General features: G+C 43.8%; 1 pseudogene; it reads right to left on the bottom strand.

Moving 5' to 3' along the window:
• Positions 1–461: 461 nt before the first annotated feature.
• The window catches only part of LOC115119591 (glycine receptor subunit beta-like), a 66,967-nt pseudogene continuing 43,859 nt past the window's right edge, over positions 462–23,569 (bottom strand).

Here is a 23,569-nt window from a genome sequence, read left to right as displayed (position 1 = left end):
CTACCTGCGTGTCTGCCTGTATACCTGTCTGCGTGTCTGCCTGTCTGCCTGCCTGCGTGTCTGCCTGTCTACCTGTCTGCGAGTCTGCGTGTCTGCCTGTATACCTGTCTGCGTGTCTGCCTGTCTGCCTGTCTGCCTGCCTGCGTGTCTGCCTGTCTACCTGTCTGTGTGTCCGCCTGTCTGCATGTCCGGTTGTCTGCCTGTCTACCTGTCTGCGTGCCTGCCTGTCTGCCTGTCTGCATGTCTACCTGTCTGCCTGTCTGCGTGTCTACCTGTCTGCCTGTCTGCGTGTCTACCTGTCTGCCTGTCTGCTTGTCTGCATGTCTACCTGTCTGCCTGTCTGCGTGTCTACCTGTCTGCCTGTCTGCGTGTCTACCTGTCTGCCTGTCTGCCTGTCTGCGTGTCTACCTGTCTGCATGTCTGCCTGTCTGCATGTCTGCCCGTCTGCCCGTCTGCTGCCCGTCTGCCCGTCTGCCTGTCTGCGGGTCTGCCTGTCTGTGGGTCTGCCTGTCTGTGGGTCTGCCTGTCTGTCTGCGTGTCTGCCTGTCTGTGGGTCTACCTGTCTGCGTGTCTGTCTTCCTGTCTGTCTGTCTGTCTGTCTGCCTGTTTGCGTGTCTGCCTGTCTGTCTGTCTGTGTGTCTGCCTGTCTGCGTGTCTGCCTGTCTGTCTGTCTGCCTGTTTGCGTGTCTGCCTGTCTGCCTGTGTCTGCGTGTCTGTCTGCATGCCTGTCTTTCTGCCTGTCTGCGTGTCTGTCTGTCTGCCCGTCTGCCTGTCTGTGTGTCTGCCTGTCTGTGTGTCTGCCTGTCTGTCTGTCTGCCTGTCTGTCTGTCTGTCTGTCTGTCTGTCTGTCTGTCTGTCTGTCTGTCTGTCTGCCTGTTTGCCTGTCTGTCTGCCTGTCTGTCTGTCTGTCTCTGGCCGGTTACTACATTGAGAAAGCCAAGCCGTATAGGATGAGTTCTAATCTAAGATCACTTCTACATGTTGGTTCCCTGGACACAGATGAAGCCTTTTCTTGAATTAAGTCCAATGGACTTTATCTATTGAGAGAGCAGTCCAGGACTGGGCCTTATCCGAGTCGGGGAAACCAGCCTCTTAAATGTAGGATTGGGGTTCACGGGCAAGGGGTTAGAGGTCAAGGATTACAGGTCAAGATAAAGTAGTAAATTATGTTAATGTAAAACATGGGAATACCCACTGCCATTCTCAGATATTAACACACCTTCCCTCCCTACAAGTAGACAGACCAGTATATGACGTTGAAGAAGAGGAAACTGAAGGGGAACAGAGCACGTGCGTACAGGTCGATGCGTTTGGCTGCAGCGGGGATGACAGGTTTAGGGGGCGGGGCTTTCTTGTTGTTCTTGGCCTGTGATTTGCCGGTTGCCCCGGTGACCTCAATGGGCTTGCCATAGCAGTCAAAGTTAGAAAGCTCAAAGTCTCTGGGGAGAGATCCCACGATGCTGAAGTCATTAGAGCGGAGGTCTGACTTAGATGTACACACCTTCTTACAGCGAGTCTCCACCACCTACAGACACAGACAGACACACCAGTTAGTAATGTTAGGACAGCAGTAAAAGAGAGATGTGTAGGAAGTAAATGATCAGGAGAGAGAGAGAGATAGAGAGAGAGTTATAGAGAGAGAGAGATAGAGAGAGAGAGATAGAGAGAGAGTTATAGAGAGAGAGTTATAGAGAGAGAGTTATAGAGAGAGAGAGTTATAGAGAGAGAGTTATAGAGAGAGAGTTATAGAGAGAGAGTTATAGAGAGAGAGTTATAGAGAGAGAGTTATAGAGAGAGAGTTATAGAGAGAGAGTTATAGAGAGAGAGTTATAGAGAGAGAGTTATAGAGAGAGAGTTATAGAGAGAGAGAGTTATAGAGAGAGAGTTATAGAGAGAGTTATAGAGAGAGAGTAGAGAGAGAGTTATAGAGAGAGAGAGATAGAGAGAGTTATAGAGAGAGAGAGATATAGAGAGAGAGTTATAGAGAGAGAGTTATAGAGAGAGAGTTATAGAGAGAGAGTTATAGAGAGAGAGTTATAGAGAGAGAGAGATATAGAGAGAGAGTTATAGAGAGAGAGTTATAGAGAGAGAGTTATAGAGAGAGAGAGATAGAGAGAGTTATAGAGAGAGTTATAGAGAGAGTTATAGAGAGAGAGTTATAGAGAGAGAGAGAGAGAGAGAGTTATAGAGAGAGAGTTATAGAGAGAGAGTTATAGAGAGAGAGTTATAGAGAGAGAGTTATAGAGAGAGAGTTATAGAGAGAGAGTTATAGAGAGAGAGTTATAGAGAGAGAGAGATTATAGAGAGAGAGATATAGAGAGAGTTATAGAGAGAGAGTTATAGAGAGAGAGAGTTATAGAGAGAGAGTTATAGAGAGAGAGTTATAGAGAGAGAGAGTTATAGAGAGAGAGTTATAGAGAGAGAGTTATAGAGAGAGAGAGAGAGAGAGATTAGAGAGAGTTATAGAGAGAGAGAGAGAGTTATAGAGAGAGAGATAGAGAGAGAGAGTTATAGAGAGAGAGTTATAGAGAGAGAGTTATAGAGAGAGAGTTATAGAGAGAGAGTTATAGAGAGAGAGTTATAGAGAGAGAGAGATAGAGAGAGAGTTATAGAGAGAGAGATAGAGAGAGAGATAGAGAGAGAGAGATATAGAGAGAGAGTTATAGAGAGAGAGTTATAGAGAGAGAGAGAGAGAGATAGAAAGAGAGTTATAGAGAGAGAGAGAGAGAGTATAGAGAGAGTTATAGAGAGAGAGTTATAGAGAGAGAGAGATTATAGAGAGAGAGTTATAGAGAGAGAGTTATAGAGAGAGAGAGATAGAGAGAGAGAGTTATAGAGAGAGAGTTATAGAGAGAGAGAGTTATAGAGAGAGAGTTATAGAGAGAGAGTTATAGAGAGAGATAGAGATAGAGAGAGATAGAGAGAGAGTTATAGAGAGAGAGTTATAGAGAGTTATGAGAGAGAGTTATAGAGAGAGATAGAGATAGAGAGAGATAGAGAGAGAGATAGAGAGAGAGTTATAGAGAGAGAGAGTTATAGAGAGAGAGTTATAGAGAGAGAGTTATAGAGAGAGAGAGATATAGAGAGAGAGTTATAGAGAGAGAGTTATAGAGAGAGAGAGATATAGAGAGAGAGATAGAGAGAGAGTTATAGAGAGAGAGTTATAGAGAGAGAGTTATAGAGAGAGAGTTATAGAGAGAGAGATAGAGAGAGAGAGAGAGAGAGAGAGTTATAGAGAGAGAGTTATAGAGAGAGAGTTATAGAGAGAGTTATAGAGAGAGAGTTATAGAGAGAGAGTTATAGAGAGAGAGAGATAGAGAGAGATAGAGAGAGATAGAGAGAGAGTTATAGAGAGAGTTATAGAGAGAGAGTTATAGAGAGAGAGTTATAGAGAGAGAGTTATAGAGAGAGAGTTATAGAGAGAGAGTTTATAGAGAGAGAGTTATAGAGAGAGAGTTATAGAGAGAGAGTTATAGAGAGAGTTATAGAGAGAGAGATAGAGAGAGAGAGATATAGAGAGAGTTATAGAGAGAGAGTTATAGAGAGATAGAGAGAGAGTTATAGAGAGAGAGAGATAGAGAGAGAGAGTTATAGAGAGAGTTATAGAGAGAGAGTTATAGAGAGAGAGATAGAGAGAGAGAGTTATAGAGAGAGAGATAGAGAGAGAGAGAGAGTTATAGAGAGAGAGTTATAGAGAGAGAGTTATAGAGAGAGAGTTATAGAGAGAGAGATAGAGAGATAGAGAGTTATAGAGAGAGAGATAGAGAGAGAGAGTTATAGAGAGAGAGATAGAGAGAGTTATAGAGAGTTATAGAGAGAGAGTTATAGAGAGAGAGTTATAGAGAGAGAGAGATAGAGAGAGAGTTATAGAGAGAGAGAGAGATAGAGAGAGAGTTATAGAGAGAGAGTGATAGAGAGAGAGTGATAGAGAGAGAGTTATAGAGAGAGAGTTATAGAGAGAGAGAGATAGAGAGAGAGTGATAGAGAGAGAGTTATAGAGAGAGAGTTATAGAGAGAGAGAGATAGAGAGAGAGTTATAGAGAGAGAGAGATAGAGAGATAGAGAGAGAGTTATAGAGAGAGAGTTATAGAGAGAGAGTTATAGAGAGAGAGTTATAGAGAGAGAGAGAGATAGAGAGATAGAGTTATAGAGAGAGAGAGTTATAGAGAGAGAGTGATAGAGAGAGAGTTATAGAGAGAGAGTGATAGAGAGAGAGTGATAGAGAGAGAGTTATAGTTATATATATTATATTATATCAAATTGGCTTTTCACCAAATTACTGTAAACGACAGACCACGTATTCATCCTGCACACCCTAAATGACTAACAAACAAACCAAAACAAAGGCAAAGCCTTTTCATGCTCTGCGTGCTGTGTCTCCGGGGCGTTGGGAGGTTGGGAGGGTGCAGTGCGTCCTCTGCCTGCGCTCCGCTCGTGCCGGGCAAATGTGGGAGTGGAGCCTAAGGGAGAGGTGCGTGTAGTAAGCACCAGATCTGCCGTGCTTACCCACAGCCCGGTTCAACCTGTGCCTGCACTCTGGAGGGTCCGGGCTAGAGTAGTTGTCCAGCCTGGGGAAGTGGTGCCAAGGCTGCGCACCAGAGCTCCAGTGCTCCCCCACAGCCCGGTCCTTCAGGTGCCTCCTCCTAACACCAAGCCTCCTGAAGGTCTCCCCAGCCTGGTGTTTCCTGTGGCAGCCCCACGCACCAGGCTGTCTCTCTGTCTCCTCCCTGCAGGTGGTCCTGTCTGTCCGGCGCTGCTGCCGGAGTCTCCCGCCTGTCCGGCGCTGCTGCCGGAGTCTGAGGCGCCAGAGCCCCTCAGCCCAGAGGCGCCAGAGCTTCCGCCCCTCCATCCCGAGCTGCCCCTCTGTCCAGAGCTCCCGCCCCTCTGTCCCGAGCTGCCCCTCTGTCCCGAGCTGCCCCTCTGTCCCGAGCTGCCCCTCTGTCCAGAGCTCCCGCCCCTCTGTCCCGAGCTCCCGCCCCTCTGTCCAGAGCCCCTGCCCCTCTGTCCCGAGCTCCTGCCCCTCTGTCCCGAGCTCCCGCCCCTCTGTCCCGAGCTGCCCCTCTGTCCAGTGGGGTCATTGAGAAGGGTGGCCATGGTTAGAAAGCCACGGAGGCGGACAATAAGGCGGACTAAGACGATGGTGAAGTGGGGTCCGCGTCCCGCGCCAGAGCCGCCACCGCGGACAGACGCCCACCCAGACCCTCCCCTATAGGTTAAGGTTTTGCGGCCGGAGTCCGCACCTTCATTTATTTATTTCCTTTGTTTTGTCATTATTTAGTATTTAGTATTAGTATTTAGTATGGTCAGGGCGTGAGTTGGGGTGGGCAGTCTATGTTTGTTTTTCTATGATTTGGGTATTTCTATGTTTCGGCCTAGTATGGTTCTCAATCAGAGGCAGGTGTCATTAGTTGTCTCTGATTGAGAATCATACTTAGGTAGCCTGGGTTTCACTGTGTGTTGGTGGGTGTTTGCTCCTGTCTCTGTGTTTGCACCAGATAGGACTGTTTTGGGTTTCGTTCATTCCACGGTTATTGTTTTTTGTATTTAGTTGTTCATGTGTCCATTTTTGTATTAAAAGAACCATGGACACTTACCACGCCACATATTGGTCCTCTGATCCTTTTCGCCTCTCCTCTTCGGAAGAAGAGGAGGAAATCCCTACAGCACTAGAACAGTCTGCCGCACCCGGCCTCACCCTATTAGAATGAATCTGAAGTCAAATGTCTAGTGTTTGCTGATGATCTGGTGCTTCTGTCAACAACCAAGGAGCGCCTACAGCAGCACATAGATCTTCTGCACAGATTCTGACAGACCTGGTCCCTGACAGACCTGGGCCCTGGTGATGTTCCAGTTGCCAGGACCACAAATTTGATGTATTGTTGTTTTTACCTTCTTGCCCTTTGTGCTGCTGTCTGTGCCCAATAATGTTTGTACCATGTTTTGTGCTGCTACCATGTTGTGCTGCTGCCATGTTGTGCTGCTACCATGTTGTTGTCATGTTGTGATGCTAGTATGTTGTTGTGTTATGTCTCTCTTTATGTAGTATTGTGGTGTCTCTCTTGTCGGGATGTGTGTTTTGTCCTATTTTTGTTATATAATTATTTTTTTAAACCTAGCCCCCATCCACGCAGGAGGCCTTTTGGTCATTGTAAATAAGAATTTGTTCTTAACTGACTTGTCTAGTTAAATAAAGGTTTAACACAAAAAACTACAAATTCCATCTAGGTTCTGTTGCCCACGAGCATACACAAAAAAATATACATACCTCGACCTAAACATCAGCGCCACAAGTCATTTCCACAAACCTGTGATCGATCTGAGAGGCAAGAAGGGCTTTCTATGCCATCAAAAGGAACATACAATTTTACATACCAATTAGGATCTGGCATAAAATATTTGAATACCGCGATACCGGTTTATCCCACTAGGGAACCTCATGTGATTTTAAACTGTTTAATGAAAGGGAACCCAATTCCCTTTAAAGTTACCTAAGTCATTGGCCCGGGACAGCCCCTTTCTGCTGTTACGAATATAACCTCCACCAGGAGCAATTCCCTTCAGACCAGCTTACCTCGATAACCGAGAGGCCTAAGGTTTCAGACCAGCTTACCTCGATAACCGAGAGGCCTAAGGTTTCAGACCAGCTTACCTCGATAACCGAGAGGCCTAAGGTTTCAGACCAGCTTACCTCGATAACCGAGAGGGCTAAGGTTTCAGACCAGCTTACCTCGATAACCGAGAGGGCTAAGGTTTCAGACCAGCTTACCTCGATAACCGAGAGGGCTAAGGTTTCAGACCAGCTTACCTCGATAACCGAGGGGGCTAAGGTTTCAGACCAGCTTACCTCGATAACCGAGGGGGCTAAGGTTTGAGTAGATTGCTGAATTCTTAACCATACCAAGTGGTTAAAATCTGAGACTATCGATCTGACAGAATAAGAGCTTCGATACTAATTACTAGCTTGCAGCAAGAAATTATGTACCCGTGAATGCGAAGATCGACAACCGCCGAAACAACTATTCTCTATCAACATATCTTTCTCTGTCCCTTTGTCTACCAAGCCTCCGGTTTAGCCCACTAGGGCACATTCCCCTATCATTTCCCTGTAGCCCACTAGGGCACATTCCCCTATCATTTCCCTGTATCAACATATCTTTCTCTGTCCCTTTGTCTACCAAGCCTCCGGTTTAGCCCACTAGGGCACATTCCCCTATCATTTCCCTGTAGCCCACTAGGGCACATTCCCCTGTCATTTCCTTGTATCCCACTAGGGCACATTCCCCTATCATTTCCCTGTAGCCCACTAGGGCACATTCCCCTATCATTTCCTTGTATCCCACTAGGGCACATTCCCCTATCATTTCCTTGTATCAACATATCTTTCTCTGTCCCTTTGTCTACCAAGCCTCCGGTTTAGCCCACTAGGGCACATTCCCCTATCATTTCCCTGTATCAACATATCTTTAGCCCACTAGGGCACATTCCCCTATCATTTCCCTGTATCAACATATCTTTAGCCCACTAGGGCACATTCCCCTATCATTTCCCTGTATCAACATATCTTTAGCCCACTAGGACACATTCCCCTATCATTTCCCTGTATCAACATATCTTTAGCCCACTAGGGCACATTCCCCTATCATTTCCCTGTATCAACATATCTTTCTCTGTCCCTTTGTCTAACAAGCCGCCATGCCGGTTTAGCCCACTAGGACACATTCCCCTATCATTTCCCTGTAGCCCACTAGGGCACATTCCCCTATCATTTCCTTGTAGCCCACTAGGGCACATTCCCCTATCATTTCCCTGTAGCCCACTAGGGCACATTCCCCTATCATTTCCCTGTAGCCCACTAGGGCACATTCCCCTATCATTTCCCTGTAGCCCACTAGGGCACATTCCCCTATCATTTCCCTGTATCCATATCTACTTGTTTGTTTGTCATTTCCCTGTATCCATTATTTACTTATTTGTTTATTAAGACATTTGATGTTATTATTTAGTTATTTAATAAGATATTAAGACAATTGATGTTTGGAATGACTCATAGTGAATAGTTCTGGATGTTTGTGAGATAACCAACAATTTATGATGTTTGGAATGAGACTAACACGAGGTAAAGAATAGTTCATTAATTTATGATGTTTGGAATGAGACTAACACGGGGTAAAGAATAGTTCATTAATTTATGATGTTTGGAATGAGACTAACACGGGGTAAAGAATAGTTCATTAATTTATGATGTTTGGAATGAGACTAACACGAGGTAAAGAATAGTTCATTAATTTATGATGTTTGGAATGAGACTAACACGAGGTAAAGAATAGTTCATTAACCTCTTAAGTCGACCCTCTACTTTTTTGAACATTCTGTTAAAAATCGCGCAACATTTCAGCGCCCTGCTACTCATGCCAGGAATATAGTATATGCATTTGCTTAGTCTGTGTGGATAGAAAACACTCAGACGTTTAAAAAACTGGTTAAATCACTGCTGTGGCTTTACCAGAACGGCATTTACATCGAAAAGCACAGGAAAAACTGATCACTGAAAATGGGAAAATATATCCATGCGCTACTTGAACCCATTGATAAACGTGAACCACAATTAATTGACTGAGGTTGCAGTACCTACAGCTTCCACACGGTGTCTAGAGTCTTGTCATTTCCCTTCAAGTTTTTTCTTGGTCAAACACATGCAGGACACCGTATCTCCTCCGGTCTAGGACCGGATATTTTCGTTGAGTTTCTAGCCGGACATTTTTCCAGACGGACAGCTAATGATCTTTACATCGCCTCCTGATGAATTTTATCGCTTATTGACGTTTACTAATACCTAAAGTTGCATTACAAACGTATTTCGAAGTGTTTTGTGAAAGTTTATCGTCGACTTTTTGAATTTTAAAAAATGACGTTACGTTTTGAAACAATGTTTTTTTCGTTTATCACACAGTCTACATATAACGATATCTAGGCTTTATATGGACCGATTTAATCGAAATAAAGACCCAAATAGTGTTTATGGGACATCTAGGAGTGCCAACAAAGAAGATGGTGAAAGGTAATGAATGTTTTCTATTTTATTGTGCGGTTTGTGTAACGCCGAAATGCTAATTATTTTGTTTACGTCCCCTGTGGGTCTTTTGGGGTGTTGCATGCTATCAGATAATAGCTTCTCATGCTTTCGCCGAAAAGCATTTAAAAAATCTGACTTGTTGTCTGGATTCACAACGAGTGTAGCTTTAATTCAATACCCTGCATGTGTATTTTAATGAACTTTTGAGTTTTAACTAATACTATTAGCATTTAGCGTAGTGCATTTGCATTTCCAGAGCTCTAGTTGGGACGCAAGCGTCCCGAGTAGAAGCAACAGGTTAATATATGATGTTTGGAATGAGACTAACACGAGGTAAAGAAGAGTTCATTAATTTATGATGTTTGGAATGAGACTAACACGAGGTAAAGAATAGTTCATTAATTTATGATGTTTGGAATGAGACTAACACGAGGTAAAGAATAGTTCATTCATTAGAAGACTAATTGATCAGATATTAAAATATCTGAAGAGTTATATTAGGAAAATTATAACTTTGTAATGTGAAGATTCTCCTTGGTGCCCCGACTTCCTAGTTAATCACATCTACCTGATTAGTTCATCACGTAATAATAATGACAGAGAATTGATTTGATAAACTAAATAAGTCTTCAGTTTAATGATGCCAAAGACACGACATGTCCAATCGATTGAATTGACCACAGGTGGACTCCAATCAAGTTGTAGAAACATCTCAAGTGGATTTTCTGTTATTTAATCCATTTTAGAAAAACAATGTCAATGTCTGAATAGTTTCTGAAGGCTGTATTTCCCTTAGATTACACAGATCCACAAAGAATTAGAAAACAAACGTAGTTTATTAAACCCCCATATCTATTGGGTGAAATACCACAGTGTGCCTTCACAGCAGAAAGAGTTGTGCCCTGTTGCCAAAAGGAAAGAGCAACCAGTGAAGAACAGAACCGAATGGTGCTGTGGTCTAAGAGACTTCAGAGGAAAGAGCAACCAGTGAAGAACAGAACTTTGTAAATACCCGAATGGTGCTGTGTGGTCTAAGAGACTTCAGTGCAAGAGGTGTCACTGCAGTACCTGGTTTGAATCCAGGCTGCATCACATCGGTCTAAGAGACTTCAGAGGTGTCACTGCAGTACCTGGTTTGAATCCAGGCTGCATCACATCGGTCTAAGAGACTGTCACTGCAGTACCTGTTTGAATCACTGCAGTACCTGGTTTGAATCCAGGCTGCATCACATCGGTCTAAGAGACTTCAGAGGTGTCACTGCAGTACCTGGTTTGAATCCAGGCTGCATCACATCGGTCTAAGAGACTTCAGATGTGTCACTGCAGTACCTGGTTTGAATCCAGGCTGCATCCTGGAGACTTTGAAGTACCAGGCTGCATCACATCGGTCTAAGAGACTTCAGATGTGTCACTGCAGTACCTGGTTTGAATTCCAGGCTGGTTTGAATCCAGGCTCATCACATCGGTCTAAGAGACTTCAGAGGTGTCACTGCAGTACCTGGTTTGAATCCAGGCTGCATCACATCGGTCTAAGAGACTTCAGATGTGTCACTGCAGTACCTGGTTTGAATCCAGGCTGCATCACATAAGAGACTTCAGAGGTGTCACTGCAGTACCTGGTTTGAATCGGTCTAAGAGACTTCAGAGGTGTCACTGCAGTACCTGGTTTGAATCCAGGCTGCATCACATCGGTCTAAGAGACTTCAGATGTCACTCAGTACCTGGTTTGAATCCAGTACCTGGTTCACATCGAAGACTTCAGATGTGTCACTGGCTGCATCACATCACATCGGTCTAAGAGACTTCAGATGTGTCACTGCAGTACCTGGTTTGAATCCAGGCTGCATCACATCGGTCTAAGAGACTTCAGATGTGTCACCTGGTTTGAATCAGGCTGCATCCTGGTTTTCAGAACTGCCCTGGTTTGAATCCAGGCTGCATCACATCGGTCTAAGAGACTTCAGATGTGTCACTGCAGTACCTGGTTTGAATCCAGGCTGCATCACATCGGTCTAAGAGACTTCAGATGTGTCACTGCAGTACCTGGTTTGAATCCAGGCTGCATCACATCGGTCTAAGAGACTTCAGAGGTGTCACTGCAGTACCTGGTTTGAATCCAGGCTGCATCACATCGGTCTAAGAGACTTCAGATGTGTCACTGCAGTACCTGGTTTGAATCCAGGCTGCATCACATCGGTCTAAGAGACTTCAGATGTGTCACTGCAGTACCTGGTTTGAATCCAGGCTGCATCACATCGGTCTAAGAGACTTCAGATGTGTCACTGCAGTACCTGGTTTGAATCCAGGCTGCATCACATCGGTCTAAGAGACTTCAGATGTGTCACTGCAGTACCTGGTTTGAATCCAGGCTGCAGACTTCAGATGTGTCACTGCAGTACCTGGTTTGAATCCAGGCTGCATCACATCGGTCTAAGAGACTTCAGATGTGTCACTGCAGTACCTGGTTTGAATCCAGGCTGCATCACATCGGTCTAAGAGACTTCAGAGGTGTCACTGCAGTACCTGGTTTGAATCAGGCTGCATCACCTGGTTTGAATCCAGGCTGCATCACATCGGTCGATTGGTTGATTGATCCTACAAGGCACAGTTGTCTGTGGTAGGCTGTCAATGTAAATATGGATATTTTCTTAACTGACTTGCTTGCCTGGTTAAATAAATGTTTCTTTATTTTCCCTTTTGTATTTTAACTATGTGTACATCGTTACAACACTGTATATAGACATAATATAACATTTGAAATCCCTCTATTATTTTGGAACTTTTGAGTGTAATATTTACTGTTAACTTTTCATAGTTTATTTAATGTTTGTTTATCCATTTCACTTGCTTTGTCAACACACACGTGTCACGCCTTGGTCATTGTATTTTGTGTTTTCGTTATATATTTGGTCAGGCCAGGGTGTGACAGGAGTTTATGTTATTGTATTTTCGTATTGGGGTTTGTAGTATTTGGGATCGCGGCTGATTAGGGGTGTATAGGCTTGGCTGCCTGAGGCGATTCTCAATCAGAGTCAGGTGATTCTCGTTGTCTCTGATTGGGAACCATATTTAGGTAGCCTGGGTTTTACTGTGTGTTTGTGGGTGATTGTTCCTGTCTCTGTGTAGTTTCACCAGATAGGCTGTAATTAGGTTTCCGTTTGTTGTTTTTGTTTAGTTATTTCATGTGTCACTTTTTTCATTAAAGTCATGAGTAACCACTACGCTGCATTTCGGTCCGACTCTCTTTATACAAACGAAGAACGCCGTTACAACACGGTTATGAAATCAGGGCTCTGAGCTGCCTAACAATACTCTACTCTACACACACACACACACACACACACACACACACACACACACACACACACACACACACACACACACACACACACACACACACACACACACACACACACACACACACACACACACACACACACACACACACACACACACACACACACACACACACAGGGCTCTGACACAACACACATTTACATTTACATTTAAGTCATTTAGCAGACGCTCTTATCCAGAGCGACTTACTACTGCAATTACAGTATACCCATCTCTAGACACACACACACACACACACACACACACACACAACACACAACACACACACACACACACACGGTAGAGTAGTCTTGCCTGCAGAGTGCTAACGTGATGAATGGGCGTTCCTCCGGTCCCATTGACAGTGTTAGTTTTAGAAGGAGTCTTCTTCCCCTCTTTCTCTCTCAGAGCCTTCTCTTTAGACGCCATCTTAGACTTCTCCTCCTCTATACGCCTAGGACTGTTTAACATGACCTGGGGGAGGGAGGGAGGGAGGGGGAGAGGAGGGAGGGGAGGGAGGGGGAGGGAGGAGAGGGAGGGGGAGGGGTGGGGGAGGGGGAGGGAGGGGAGGGGAGGGAGGGAGGGAGGGAGGGAGGGGGGAGGGGTGGGGGGAGAGGAGAGGGGGAGGGAGGGAGGGGAGGGAGAGGGAGGAGAGAGGGAGGGGGAGGGGTGGGGGAGAGAGGAGAGGGAGGGGGAGGGGTGGGAGGGAGAGGGAGGGGAGAGAGAGAGAGAGAGAGAGAGAGAGAGAGAGAGGGGGAAGGAAGGAAGGAGGGAGGGAGGGGGGAGGGAGGGAGTCAAGAGCAAGCGAGTGACCGAGAGAGAGACAGAGAGTGAGAGAGAGAGACACACACAGACAGACAGAGAGAGAGAAAAAGGGAGAGTTTTTGTTATTTCATTGAATTGAACTACATACTCCACCACACACCATGTAATCACTGTCTGTGTGTCTGTGTGTCTGACCTGTGAACACTGTCCTGCACCACACACCATGTGTGTCTGTGTGTCTGACCTGCACCACTACATACTCCACCACACACCATGTCTGTGTGTCTGACCTGCACCACTACATACTGTAATCCACCACACACCATGTAATCACTGTCTGTGTGTCTGACCTGCACCACTACATACTGTAATCACTGTCTGTGTGTCTGACCACACACCATGTAATCACTGTCTGTGTGTCTGACCTGCACCACTACATACTCCACCACACACCATGTAATCACTGTCTGTGTGTCTGTGTGTCTGACCTGCACCACTACATACTCCACTACACACCATGTAATCACTGTCTGTGTGTCTGTGTGTCTGTGTGTCTGACCTGCACCACTACATACTCCACCACACACCATGTAATCACTGTCTGTGTGTCTGACCTGCACCACTACATACTCCACCACACACCATGTAATCACTGTCTGTGTGTCTGACCTGCACCACTACATACTCCACCACACACCATGTAATCACTGCCTGTGTGTCTGACCTGCACCACTACATACTCCACCACACACCATGTAATCACTGTCTGTGTGTCTGACCTGCACCACTACATACTCCACCACACACCATGTAATCACTGTCTGTGTGTCTGACCTGCACCACTACATACTCCACCACACACCATGTAATCACTGTCTGTGTGTCTGTGTGTCTGTGTGTCTGTGTGTCTGTGTGTCTGACCTGCACCACTGCGTACTCCACCAGTGAAGCGAAGCCGAACAGCAGACATGCGATGAGCCAGATGTCTATCGCCTTCACATAGGAGACTTTAGGAAGCGCTGACGCCAGAGACATGGACTCACTGGACAGGGACAGGACAGACAGGATACCTAGAGACAGACAGAGACATTAGAGACATTAGAGACAGACAGACAGACAGACAGACAGACAGACAGACAGACAGACAGACAGACAGACAGACAGACAGACAGACAGACAGACAGACAGACAGACAGACAGACAGACAAAGACAGAGACAGAGACAGAGACAGAAAGACAGAGAGACAGCGACATTAGAGACAGACAGACAGACAGACAGACAGACAGACAGACAGACAGACAGACAGACAGACAGACAAAGACAGAGACAGAAAGACAGAGAGACAGCGACATTAGAGACAGACAGACAGATCTATTGATGTCATGGTATGATGATGTCATGATATCATATTGTGATGATGTCATGATCGTCTCCCAGACTGACCTGCTGACAGCCCTCTGGATGAATGGACGGATGGACAGATGGACGGATGGATAGATGGATAGACTAGGCCTACAAATAGACATAGGGGGAGGGACAACCAGATGAGAAGATAACCTGGTCCAGAACAAACCTCTTCCACGGTAGGGTTAAAGGTTACAGATCATACCCAGAGGAACCCTGACATCAGGGTGGATCCAGAAGGGTTAAAGGTTACAGATCATACCCAGAGGAACCCTGACATCAGGGTGGATCCAGAAGGGTTAAAGGTTACAGATCATACCCAGAGGAACCCTGACATCAGGGTGGATCCAGAAGGGTTAAAGGTTACAGATCATACCCAGAGGAACCCTGACATCAGGGTGGATCCAGAAGGGTTAAAGGTTACAGATCATACCCAGAGGAACCCTGACATCAGGGTGGATCCAGAAGGGTTAAAGGTTACAGATCATACCCAGAGGAACCCTGACATCAGGGTGGATCCAGAAGGGTTAAAGGTTACAGATCATACCCAGAGGAACCCTGACATCAGGGTGGATCCAGAAGGGTTAAAGGTTACAGATCATACCCAGAGGAACCCTGACATCAGGGTGGATCCAGTAGGGTTAAAGGTTACAGATCATACCCAGAGGAACCCTGACATCAGGGTGGATCCAGAAGGGTTAAAGGTTACAGATCATACCCAGAGGAACCCTGACATCAGGGTGGATCCAGAAGGGTTAAAGGTTACAGATCATACCCAGAGGAACCCTGACATCAGGGTGGATCCAGAAGGGTTAAAGGTTACAGATCATACCCAGAGGAACCCTGACATCAGGGTGGATCCAGAAGGGTTAAAGGTTACAGATCATACCCAGAGGAACACACACACACGGTTATGGATCTTCATAAGAAGTCCCTGACATCAGGGTGGATCCAGAAGGGTTAAAGGTTACAGATCATACCCAGAGGAACCCTGACATCAGGGTGGATCCAGAAGGGTTAAAGGTTACAGATCATACCCAGAGGAACCCTGGCAGCGCTGGCGTCAGGGTTGATCCAGAAGGACAGCCAGGAGAGAACCACGATGAGAAGGGTGGGGGCGTAGACTCCCATCATATAGAAGCCCACCTGTCTCCTTAATGTAAAGATCACCTCCACACAGGTGTAGTAACCTACACACACACACACACACACACACACACACACACAACCATACACACACACACACACACGGTTATGGATCTTCATAAGAAGTCTACAGCTTTAAACAGTTTTTTTTACAATCACTTTGGAAATAATTTCAGAACCTATCAAAATGCAAATTTTTCAAAACTCTGGACACTTTTTCCAATTGCTTGGATACAATACACATAAAGCTATGATCACCTGTTCAAAATGACACAACTTAACATCAAAGTATTACCATTTCAAAATGTAATTCAGACATTACCATTATCTGAAATGACTGTTTATTCATGTCATTACAATGATCTAACTATCAACTAATACAACTGCTCAACATGATGAGTAACTGTTGCGTTACTCTTAGTTTTACAGTAAGCAAGGTGAGGGACACTGCAGTGATGTTTTACAGTAAGCCAGGTGAGGGACACTGCAGTGATGTTTTACAGTAAGTCAGGTGAGGGACACTGCAGTGATGTTTTACAGTAAGTCAGGTGAGGAACACTGCAGTGATGTTTTACAGTAAGCCAGGTGAGGAACACTGCAGTGATGTTTTACAGTAAGCCAGGTGAGGAACACTGCAGTGATGTTTTACAGTAAGCTAGGTGAGGAACACTGCAGTGATGTTTTACAGTAAGCCAGGTGAGGAACACTGCAGTGATGTTTTACAGTAAACCAGGTGAGGAACACTGCAGTGATGTTTTACAGTAAGCAAGGTGAGGAACACTGCAGTGATGTTTTACAGTAAGTCAGGCGAGGGACACTGCAGTGATGTTTTACAGTAAGTCAGGTGAGGAACACTGCAGTGATGTTTTACAGTAAGCAAGGTGAGGGACACTGCAGTGATGTTTTACAGTAAGTCAGGTGAGGGACACTGCAGTGATGTTTTACAGTAAGTCAGGTGAGGAACACTGCAGTGATGTTTTACAGTAAGCAAGGTGAGGGACACTGCAGTGATGTTTTACAGTAAGCCTGGTGAGGAACACTGCAGTGATGTTTTACAGTAAGCCAGGTGAGGAACACTGCAGTGATGTTTTACAGTAAGCCAGGTGAGGGACACTGCAGTGATGTTTTACAGTAAGCCAGGTGAGGGAACACTGCATTGATGTTTTACAGTAAGCCAGGTGAGGAACACTGCAGTGATGTTTTACAGTAAGCCAGGTGAGGAATACTGCAGTGATGTTTTACAGTAATCCAGGTGAGGAACACTGCAGTTGACTTCAACTGTTTGATGGTCTAAATTAATGTTGGTATTTCATTGTGTGGGTGGTCTAAATTAATGTTACTATGGTATTTCATTGTGTGGGTGGTCTAAATTAATGTTGGTATTTCATTGTGTGGGTGGTCTAAATTAATGTTCCTATGGTATTTCATTGTGTGGGTGGTCTAAATTAATGTTGGTATTTCATTGTGTGGGTGGTCTAAATTAATGTTGGTATTTCATTGTGTGGGTGGTCTAAATTAATGTTGGTATTTCATTGTGTGGGTGGTCTAAATTAATGTTCCTATGGTATTTCATTGTGTGGGTGGTCTAAATTAATGTTCCTATGGTATTTCATTGTGTGGGTGGTCTAAATTAATGTTTTCATTGTGTATTAATGTTGGTATTTCATTGTGTGGGTGGTCTAAATTAATGTTGGTATTTCATAAATTAATGTTGGTATTTCATTGTGTGGGTGGTCTAAATTAATGTTACTATGGTATTTCATTGTGTGGGTGGTCTAAATTAATGTTGGTATTTCATTGTGTGGGTGATCTAAATTAATGTTGGTATTTCATTGTGTGGGTGGTCTAAATTAATGTTACTATGGTATTTCATTGTGTGGGTGGTCTAAATTAATGTTCCTATGGTATTTCATTGTGTGGGTGGTCTAAATTAATGTTCCTATGGTATTTCATTGTGTGGGTGGTCTAAATTAATGTTCCTATGGTATTTCATTGTGTGGGTGGTCTAAATTAATGTTGGTATTTCATTGTGTGGGTGGTCTAAATTAATGTTGGTATTTCATTGTGTGGGTGGTCTAAATTAATGTTGGTATTTCATTGTGTGGGTGGTCTAAATTAATGTTGGTATTTCATTGTGTGGGTGGTCTAAATTAATGTTACTATGGTATTTCATTGTGTGGGTGGTCTAAATTAATGTTGGTATTTCATTGTGTGGGTGGTCTAAATTAATGTTGGTATTTCATTGTGTGGGTGGTCTAAATTAATGTTCCTATGGTATTTCATTGTGTGGGTGGTCTAAATTAATGTTGGTATTTCATTGTGTGGGTGGTCTAAATTAATGTTACTATGGTATTTCATTGTGTGGGTGGTCTAAATTAATGTTGGTATTTCATTGTGTGGGTGGTCTAAATTAATGTTGGTATTTCTTGTGTGGGTGGTCTATGGTATTTCATTGTGTGGGTGGTCTAAATTAATGTTAAATTATTTCATTGTGTGGGTGGTCTAAATTAATGTTGGTATTTCATTGTGTGGGTGGTCTAAATTAATGTTGGTATTTCATTGTGTGGGTGGTCTAAATTAATGTAAATGGTATTTCATTGTGTGGGTGGTCTAAATTAATGTTGGTATTTTAATGTCTAAATTAATGTTACTATTTCATTGTATTTCATTGTGTGGTGGTCTAAATTAATGTTGGTATTTCATTGTGTGGGTGGTCTAAATTAATGTTACTATGGTATTTCATTGTGTGGGTGGTCTAAATTAATGTTGGTATTTCATTGTGTGGGTGGTCTAAATTAATGTTGGTATTTCATTGTGTGGGTGGTCTAAATTAATGTTGGTATTTCATTGTGTGGGTGGTCTAAATTAATGTTGGTATTTCATTGTGTTGGTCTAAATTAATGTTGGTATTTCATTGTGTGGGTGGTCTAAATTAATGTTGGTATTTCATTGTGTGGGTGGTCTAAATTAATGTTGGTATTTCATTGTGTGGGTGGTCTAAATTAATGTTGGTATTTCATTGTGTGGGTGGTCTAAATTAATGTTGGTATTTCATTGTGTGGGTGGTCTAAATTAATGTTGGTATTTCATTGTGTGGGTGGTCTAAATTAATGTTGGTATTTCATTGTGTGGGTGGTCTAAATTAATGTTGGTATTTCATTGTGTGGGTGGTCTAAATTAATGTTGGTATTTCATTGTGTGGGTGGTCTAAATTAATGTTGGTATTTCATTGTGTGGGTGGTCTAAATTAATGTTACTATGGTATTTCATTGTGTGGGTGGTCTAAATTAATGTTGGTATTTCATTGTGTGGGTGGTCTAAATTAATGTTACATTGTGTGGGTGGTCTAAATTAATATTTCATTGTGTGGGTGGTCTAAATTAATGTTGGGTGGTCTAAATTAATGTTGGTATTTCATTGTGTGGGTGGTCTAAATTAATGTTCCTATGGTATTTCATTGTGTGGGTGGTCTAAATTAATGTTGGTATTTCATTGTGTGGGTGGTCTAAATTAATGTTGGTATTTCATTGTGTGGGTGGTCTAAATTAATGTTGGTATTTCATTGTGTGGGTGGTCTAAATTAATGTTACTATGGTATTTCATTGTGTGGGTGGTCTAAATTAATGTTACTATGGTATTTCATTGTGTGGGTGATCTAAATTAATGTTGGTATTTCATTGTGTGGGTGGTCTAAATTAATGTTGGTATTTCATTGTGTGGGTGGTCTAAATTAATGTTGGTATTTCATTGTGTGGGTGGTCTAAATTAATAAATTAATGTTGGTATTTCATTGTGTGGGTGGTCTAAATTAATGTTGGTATTTCATTGTGTGGGTGGTCTAAATTAATGTTGGTATTTCATGATAAATAAGTTTTCATTTGAACTAAATTAATGTTACTGGTATTTCATTGTGTGGGTGGTCTAAATTAATGTTACTATGTATTTCATTGTGTGTGTCTAAATTAATGTTGTGTGTGGGTGGTCTAAATTAATGTTCCTTGGTATTTCATTGTGTGGGTGGTCTAAATTAATGTTGGTATTTCATTGTGTCTCCTAAATTAATGCTGTATGATGTCAAACTTAAGGAATTAATGTTGGTATTTCATTGTGTGGGTGGTCTAAATTAATGTTGGTATTTCATTGTGTGGGTGGTCTAAATTAATGTTGGTATTTCATCTGTGACTGGGTCTGTCATCCAATTAATGTTGGATTTCACTGGTGGGTGGTCTAAATTAATGTTGGTATTTCATGACAAATAATGTTGGTATTTCATTGTGTGGGTGGTCTAAATTAATGTTACTATGTATTGTCAACTGGGTTTCTGTCAAGTCCACATGTGTGACCAGATCACTGTGTGGTGTGTTGGTAGCCAACTATAAATTAATGTTGGTATTTCATACAAGAATAATATAATAATATATGATGTAAACTATAACAACATATATATCACTGGGTCTGTCATCCACATGAAGACCAGATCACTGGTGGTGTAGCCAACTATAACAACATATATATCACTGGGTCTGTCATCCACATGAAGACCAGATCACTGGTGGTGTAGCCAACTATAACAACATACAAGAATAATATAATAATATATATATATACTATAACAACATATATATCACTGGGTCTGTCATCCACATGAAGACCAGATCACTGGTGGTGTAGCCAACTATAACAACATACAAGAATACTATAATAATATATATATATACTATAACATACAATAATAATATATATATACTATAACAACATACAATAATAATATAATAATATATATATATACTATAACATACAATAATAATATATTGATATATAAATATATATATATATATATATATACTATAACATACAGGACTTCCATTCAGCCACAAGATCATTAGTGAGGTTGGGCACTGATCTTAGGTGATTAGGTCCTGGCTCGCTGTCGGCGTTCCAATTAATCCCAAAGGTGTTCGATGGGGTTGAGTTCAGGGTTCTGTGCAGGCCAGTCAAGTTCTTCCACACTGATCTTGACAAACCATTTCTCATCTTATCAATCAACATAGACAGGGCTCTAACTCCTGTAGCTCCCCAATGAGATAGGGCGCAGGCCAGGCAGCAGGCTGTTAGCCAGCCTGCCAGCATAGTGGAGTCTGCCACTAGCACAGTCAATGTAGTCAGCTCAGCTATCACCATTGAGACTGTGTCTGTGCGTCGATCCAGGTTGGGAAAAACTAAACATGGCGGTGTTCGCTTAAGCAATCTCACTGGAATAAAGACCCTCTCTATTCCTGCCATTATTGAAAGAGCTTGTGATAGCTCACATATCAAAGTAGGGCTACTTAATGTTAGATCCCTCACTTCCAAGGCAGTTGTAGTCAGCATTTCACTGTAAGGTGAAATTTGATTTGATTTGAATTACTGATCATAACCTTGATGTGATTGGCCTGACTGAAACATGGCTCCAGCCTGATGAATTTCCTGGTTACACTAGAGACCATATCCGTTGCGCATCATGCAAAGGTGGAGGTGTTGCTAACATTTACGACAACAAATGTACAATTACAATAAAAAAAATACTGAGTTTTCATCTTTTGAGGTTCTATTCATGAAATCTAAGCAGCCTACTAAATCACTTTTTATAGCTATTGTTTACAGGTGCCACATCTACTCCCACTCTGGCGCTCAACATTGCTGGTTTATTAACCAACAGCCCTGGCAACCCATCATTACGCACACCTGGCAACCCTCATTACACACACCTGGCAACCCTCATTACACACAGCTGCGCCCCATCATTTCACCTGGACTTCATCACTACTCTGATTACTTCCCCTTTGCTTCTACACCTGCATTGCTTGCTGGTTGGGGTTTTAGGCTGGGTTTCTGTACAGCACTTTGAGATATCAGCTGATGTAAGAAGGGCTTTATAAATACATTTGATTGATTCATCTTTAGCATTACTCATCAGGCAGTATTGGCTTTGTTATCATGTCCAGACGCTGCTCTTGTTTTGTATTCTCTACATGTTTGTTATTATTAAACTCACCAACGGGGGTTGGAGTGGGTTACGGCCATCTGGAAGAGAGGAGAGGAGGATCTGGTTTCCTATGAGAGGTTCATGGTTCTGTTCAGGGGGGTCTTCGATCATCCACCAGAGGGCAGAAAGAGGTGATCGCCTACTCCAACTACGGCAGGATGGCCGGACTGCTGCTGATTCCGCCCTCACCATGACAGTGGCAGCATCCAGTGGATGGAATGAGCCGGCGCTCCGCACCTTATTCAGAAAAGGACTGCGCAAAGAGGGTCCAGACAGAGTTGGCATGCCGAGAGGACACCCTCTCCTTGGATGCACTCATCTCAGGCAGACAACCTTCTTCAGGAGGCCAACTCCATCGCCTCTCTCTCTCCTTTGTTGATTGTTCTGAGTCAGAGCCTGAACCTAAGGAGGTAGGGGCCACAAAGTGGTCAGGAGGGACACCAGCTTCAACTGTGTCCGGTACGTTCCAATCCGGGGTCCATGAGAGCAGAGGGACGGCCCCATGATCAACCATCTCCTGGGTTAGGTGTGAGTATTCCGTCATCATCACTTTCCGCCAAACCCTTTTTAGTATAGCTTTCACTAGCTGGCTGTCCCTCGTGTTGTTTCTACAGCTCTAGTGGTCTCCGGTGCAGTGGGGAATTGTATTGACCAGGCCCTTGACTCCTCCCTGAACTTCACCTCATACCTGCTCTCCTCTCCGTTTCTGGTTCAAGCGCTGGATAATTGACCACTGGGATCCGGGACAATCACACACATCACAACTCACCCTCACCGTGGAGCACCAGAAAACCCTTCCTCATCATCACCTCTACACAAGATCATCCTCTGCCTCCCGTGGCTCCAACGCCATAACCCCACCATCTCATGGTCGAAGATGACAATCACGGACTGGGCACCTGAATGCCGGAGGACCTGCTTTCCCTTCCCCTGTAGTTCCACGTTGGTTGAGAGTCCTGTGAGAGTCCTGTGAGAGTCCTGTGAGAGTCCTGTGAGAGTCCTGTGAGAGTCCTGTGAGAGTCTTGTGAGAGTCCCGTGAGAGTCCCTGTGGCCCTCCAGTCCAACATCCCGGCGGGAGGTTTTCTCTGTGTCACCTGTCTCCCTCCTCATCGCCCCTGGGACTGTCACCTGTCTCCCTCCTGTGCCATCGACCTGCTTGCAGGCTCTACACCTCCGTGCAGCCACAACTACCCCTCTCTCTGTGGCTGAAACCAAGGCATTCCAACAGGGTGCCTCGTGGATGTACTTCTCCACTCCTCCATTTTAAGCAGACCAACTATAGTGCCTGTGCCCAAGAACACTAAGGTAACCTGCCTAAATGATTACCGACCGTAGCACTCACATCTGTAGCTATGAAGTGCTTTGAAAGGCTGGTTATGGCTCACATCAACACCATTATCCCAGAAACCCTAGACCCACTCCAATTTGAATACTGCCCCAACAGATCCACAGATGATGTTCTCTATTGCACTCCACACTGCCTTTTTCCACCTGGATTAAAGGAACACCTATTTGAGAATGCTATTCATTGAATACAGCTCAGCGTTCAACCACATATTGCCCTTAAAGCTCATCAATAAGCTAAGGACCCCGGGACTAAACACCGTCCTCTGCAACTGGATTGACTCTGTACCGGTACCCCCCTGTATATAGTCTTGAAATTGTTATTATACTGCTGCTCTTTAATTACGTGTTACTTTTATTTCAGATTCTTCTTTTTAAACTGCATTGTTGGTTAGGGGCTCGTAAGTGAGCATTTCCCTGTAAGGTTAACACCTATTGTATTCGGCGCATGTGCACCCATTATTCCGCTCTCTCA

Source organism: Oncorhynchus nerka, linkage group LG18 (assembly GCF_034236695.1).
Source record: "Oncorhynchus nerka isolate Pitt River linkage group LG18, Oner_Uvic_2.0, whole genome shotgun sequence".
In the NCBI taxonomy this organism is placed as follows: domain Eukaryota; kingdom Metazoa; phylum Chordata; class Actinopteri; order Salmoniformes; family Salmonidae; genus Oncorhynchus; species Oncorhynchus nerka.
This window is presented reverse-complemented; position numbering and strand designations above follow the sequence as displayed.